Here is a 6,206-nt window from a genome sequence, read left to right on the forward strand (position 1 = left end):
ATTCTAAAAAGATTGAGGGCTATTCATCTAAATGTGTGTATTCAATTTAGAGTCTATACCCCAGGGGGTGTGTGTGATTCAGTGAAGAAAGGTAAGAAAACATTTTTATCATTTCAAAAGCTCTGTTTGTGTGTGACTTCATTATGTCTACAATAAATTGATCTAATTACGTGGGTATTTCACAAATAAGCAAGCACATTTTGGGTGTAAAAAATCAGCAGCTTGTAATTGAAAAATTGCTTATTCAAATAGTGTATACGCTTTTACAATTTGATGGACTAAAAATGAAAGTGGAGAAGAAAGCGGAATGTCTTGATAAACCAAAGAAAGAATATAATGACCATAAAGCTTGGCTTCTTGCCTCTGGCCAGAGTTACAGGGCAGGAAGTGAAAGGATGCTAATTTCCCATTGGTTTTAGAGAAAACTATGGACACTGTCTAAAGAAATGGAGAATGAAGATGTTAAATACAATATAGTAAAGGTAATCAGTAGACTAGAAATATAAACCAAACTAAAGTGAGAGACTTTAAACTACAAATTTAGAAAACAACAAGAACCGTATGATAAAGCTATAGCAAACATACCCATCCTATCAATAAATAAAAAATGACATACATGTCAATAAATAAAAGTATCATAACATACTGTTAAAATATTTCAAGTGGAACCATAAAGAAATAGATGCTATATAAAAGAGATACCTTTAAGACAAAATGCTTCAGAAAGTAAAAAACGATAGCTATACCAGGCAAGTGCAAACTTAAAAAAATGAAGGAGTTATGATACTCATACCTGCCATCATGGAATTCACATCTAAAAGCATAACATAAGAAAAGGGTACTTAAAATGCGAATGTAAAAAGGTATAAATATCAATGGACCAAAGTACATAACTATATTCACAAGGAGAAAAAAATCCACTGGAGGAGCTAGACTGATGCACACTTGAAGCTGTTGAATTATTTCACTTAGTACCTGACAGAGCAAGCCAGGGGAAGCATATTAAAGATGTAGAAGACCTAAATTACATGAGTAACAAAGTATCTCTAACTTATATATATTTTGAACTCTGAACCCTGAAAATAGAGACAACCCTTCCAAGTACCTAGGGACATTCATAAAAATTGACAAAATTCTCTTTTAAATTACAAACTCCATAAGAAATTTTAAAAAACAGAAATTATACTGACAACATTCTCTAATCATAATACAATAAGACAAAAATGAACAAGCAAATAAAAAACTAAAAACTCCAACATCTTGTAAATTAAAACAGCTTTTTTTCTTAGCCCAGTCTTGGATCAGAGAGGAAATATAAACCAAAATTACTCATATCTAGGAAATACTGATAATATAATATACACCCTATGAGACATAACTAATACAGTGTTTTCTTAAAGGTTTAAATATTTATATTGATAAAGAAGAAAAAATGAAAATAAACTATTTCTCAATCAAGAAATTTTACAAGACAACCAAGCAAACTGAAGAAAAGGAAAAAGAGAAATTAGCAGGCAGAAACAAGATAAGGATCTTCAGTATCACTACTATTATTCAATATTGTATTAGAGATGCTAAGCTAATAAGTTTAGACAAGAGAAAGAATTAGAAATACAAAGATTAGAAAAGAAGAGGTAAAATTGTTTGCAATGACAAAATCTAGAAGCAAACCAAGTTTAATAAATGGAAGAATAGATAAATAAATTCTGGTATATTAATAAAATGAAATGCCCTAGACTCATGTTATGTGTATATAAATTATAGAACTGGGAAAATTAATATGGATGAATATCACAGATATTGAGTGAAGATAAAATAACCTGCAGAACAATACATGCAATGTGGTTCCATTTGTATAAAATTCAAAAGATGCAAAGCTAGGCCATAGGCTATTTAAAGATACACATAAGTGATAAAACTAATGAAAAGCTAATGACAAATACCAAATTCAGGTGAATGGAGAATGGAACTGAGGCAGGATTCACAGATGGCTTCAAAGTTCTTAGTAGTGTTCTACAGCTGGATTCTGATATACAAGTGGCCATTTCAACATTTCAATATATTAATAGAATATTTCTTAGTATCTTACTCATATTTTATAAATATTAATGTGTATATCAAGTATTTAATTAAAATCTTTTAAGATAGGATCAGAAAAACTCTTACTCTGATACTAACAATCACTTCTGTGGGTTTTCTTGTTGGCATCCTGATATGTGTTTCTTTAAAAATCAAGTATTTTTTCCCACATATTTAAATTAGTGTGTATGCTTTGTGGAAATCTTGGAAAATAAACAACGGTATTAAGGATATAATTACATTTTATTCCACCACTCAGAAATAACCATAAATACCCAAAATTTTGGTGTGTTTCTTTCTAGCTATTTTATGCACATTTTAATGTAGTTAAATCATATTGCATATAGAATATTGAATAGTCACTGTTTTCTTTCTTATGCCTTAAGCATCTCCCCCTGTTATTTAAACCTTTCAAAGGCAGATAATTGACTGGGGCTGGAAATACGGGATTTCTTGAAAGTGAGCAAGTGAGCTACTGACTGAGGGCTCTAGCGATTCAGCTGCCCCGTTTCTTTATGGGAACTTGGTCTCCAGCTGGGCAGGAGATTCAAGGGCTTTTTTTTTTTTTTTTTTCCCAAATAGATAATGAATAGTTCTAGAGAAAAAAAAAATACTGCTGGAGGCTTTAATATTTTCACTACAAAATTATTCGCTCTTTTCTTTGCCCCTAATTTCCTCCCAGAGCTTCCAATTGCTTCTTAGTGCCTCTTTATGAGAATAGATAGCCAAGGATAGCTATATGTAGAAAGCTAAAACTGGATCCCTTCCTTACACCTTATACAAAAATTAACTCAAGATGGATTAAAGACTTAAATGTAAGACCTAAAGCTGTAAAAACCCTAGAAGAAAACCAAGGCAATACCATTCAGGATATAGGCATGGGCAAAGACTTCACGACTAAAACACCAAAAACAATGGCAACAAAAGCCAAAATAGACAAATAGGATCTAATTAAAACAAAGAGCTTCTACACAGCAAAAGAAACTACCATCAGAGTGAACAGGCAACCTACAGAATGGGAGAAAATTTTTACAATCTATCCATCTGACAAAGGGCTAATATCCAGAATTTACAAAGAACTTAAAAAAATTTACAAGAAAAAAACAACCCCATCAAAAAGTGGGCAAAGGATATGAACAGACACTTCTCAAAAGAAGACATTTATGCAGCCAACAGACATATGAAAAAATGCTCATCACTGGTCATCAGAGAAATGCAAATCAAAACCATAATGAGATACCATCTCACACCAGTTAGAATGGCAATCATTAAAAAGTCAGGAAACAACAGATGCTGGAGAGGATGTGGAGAAGTAGGAATGCTTTTGCACTGTTGGTGGGAGTGTAAATTAGTTCAACCATCGTGGAAGACAGTGTGGCGATTCCTCAAGGATCTAGAACTAGAAATACCATTTGACCCAGCTATCCCATTACTGGGTATATACCCAAAGGATTATAAATCATGCTACTATAAAGACACATGCACATGTATGTTTATTGCGGCATTATTCACAAAGCAAAGACTTGGAACCAACCCAAATGTCCCTCAATGATAGAATGGATAAAGAAAATGTGGCACATACACACCATGGAATACTATGCAGCCATAAAAAAGAATGAGTTCATGACCTTTGCAGGGACATGGATGAAGCTGGAAACCATCATTCTCAGCAAAACATCACAAGGGCAGAAAACCAAACACTGCATGTTCTCCCTCATAGGTGGGAGTTGAACAATGAGAACACTTGGACACAGGGAGGGGAACGTCACACACCGGTGCCTGTTGGGAGGTAGGAGGCTGGGAGAGGGATAGCGTTAGGGGAAATACCTAATGTAAATTATGAGTTGATGGGTGCAGCAAAACTAACATGGCGCATGTATACCTGTGTAATAAACCTGCACGTTGTGCACATGTACCCTAGAACTTATAATAAAAATAAGAGCAAACAAAATGACTTGAATCAATGAGAAAACATTAGAAAGAATAATAGATAGCCAGGGTCATCAGATATTTGAGGAAAAATCTCCAAATATAAGAGAAAGAGAAAAAATAAGTAAAGAGACCACAGACAGGCAGGCTTCTAATTAATATATAATAGAACAGATAAGAGATTAAACTTTGAAATACAGAGGTAAATAGAAAGATCAAAAAGATTTAAAAGTTGTTGCTTTTGGGCAGCAGGGTTGGGATGAATAGAAATGGAAAGGGAATTGCTGGGTTTTGTCATAACCTGTTACTACTATTTGATTGTTTAACTGATTTTATTTATTAGATTAATAAAAATATTAAAGAGTAAAGGCCATGGATTTTTAAGCCCTCAAAACATTTTAATTGTGCATATTTTTATCATATAGATGCTTCTTATTAGAAAAAACTTTCCATTCTGTTACTTTAGTTTTTATCATGTGTTGCCATTACAATTACCACTGTTCTTAAAGACCTCTTCCTGTTTTTGACCTCACTGTTGAGCTGAATAAAATACACGTTATCTTCTAACTAGTTTTAACTTTAAGAAGTAAGATATGTTCTGAGAAAAGTATTCTTTAACAGGTTCCAATTATTCTTAAAGATTCATAGAACTTTATACATGGTGCCCAAATGTCTTTTCTGTCTATATTAATAATAAGTAAAACTATTGTTTATAAAATGCAAACTAAGTCACAGATTTTGTACACTTCAAGGTATAGGGGAAGGTATTTTATAAAGTGGGTGCTGGACAATGGTTCAGATGTGTGACCTTTTTCAAGTTTTTGCTTGAGAGTTGAGAAGTTACATTTAAATCACTGATCACTGTGTCTAGGGTTATGTTTTCTAAACACAGCAGCCCTCTGGCTCAATCATGAAGATGTCTCATGAGTTCCAGAGGAACTTGGGTATATTTCTGTTTGTATAGAAAGACACTAAAAGAAAAGCATATTCTGGTTTTTACAGCTCTACCTTATTTTCTTCAAATTAAATTTTAGTGACAATTTGAAGGAAATGCTATCAATGCTTCAAAACTCCAACGTAGTTTTTTTGTGCTGCCACCACAGCGTCATCACTTCATGGTCTGCTTGGTGTAAATACCACAGGGATAAGCAAAGCATGAGACTGAAGGACACTTTCTGTTTAGGAAAAATGGGTAACAAGTTGAAGAATGCTTCTCCCTGAAATCTTTGGGCTTCCTCTCAATGTTGTTCCTGTTGTGTGGGTAGCTCCACCCCAGCTACCCACACAAGAACCTGGCCAGGGTAAAAATCAAACCCTGTGTCTCAGGCCACAACAGAGTTTGATTTTTACCCTGGCCCGGTTCTTGTGTGGGTAGCTGGGGTGGAGTCCTCTCATTCTTACTCTGCTTTTGTGGTGTGAAAGTCTAAGTTAACTGCTGTTGTTCTTCAATTTATTAGTGCTTTGCTATAATCTTAGGTAAAGTCAAAAAGCCCATCAACTCATCTTATTGACATAGGGCAAAAGTACACCTGAATTTTTATTAGTTCAGAATTGTTTTAGAGTAAGAAGTCTTACTCTACAAAGAGAACACAGCATTATGTTTTCATGACCTCGTACATCTTCATTCTTGAACCTTTTAATTTCTCCCATCAGAAAATATTTTAATTACATAATGTTCAAAAAATTTAGGTGGGCATACTAACACAAAATGCATTTTCTTTGATTTGTAAACTTTTTTTTTAAATGAAGAGTTTTTGCTTCTTGCTTATATCTCTGTGGTTTGATGTTTTAGCCTCTTGATTAATCTCAATACTTTCTATCCTATGACTAAACTACTTTCCCTTGCATACACACTTGGATTTCTACTGCACATCTTTTAAATTTTATGTCATTTATCATCTATATCTCTTCATCATTTTTTCTTGATTTGTGTAATTCATGTCTGTTCTTTATTTGTAGAGAATCTAAATCTAGTCTTACATAATTGCTCCAAATGACGATAATCTATTTATTTATACTTCTAATTTGTCCCAGAAAGGACTTAAGGTGACATATACAATAATGCATAAAATATAATGAGATGAATTCAATTAAAAATAAGAAAAGTTGACAAAGGGAAACTAATGGTGGGAAATTAAGATGAGGCCAAGAGCAAGGTCAGTGTCCAAATGCTTGCCTAATAGAGCCGCAGTTTGGCT

This window comes from Pongo abelii, chromosome 2 (assembly GCF_028885655.2).
Source record: "Pongo abelii isolate AG06213 chromosome 2, NHGRI_mPonAbe1-v2.0_pri, whole genome shotgun sequence".
Lineage (NCBI taxonomy): Eukaryota > Metazoa > Chordata > Mammalia > Primates > Hominidae > Pongo > Pongo abelii.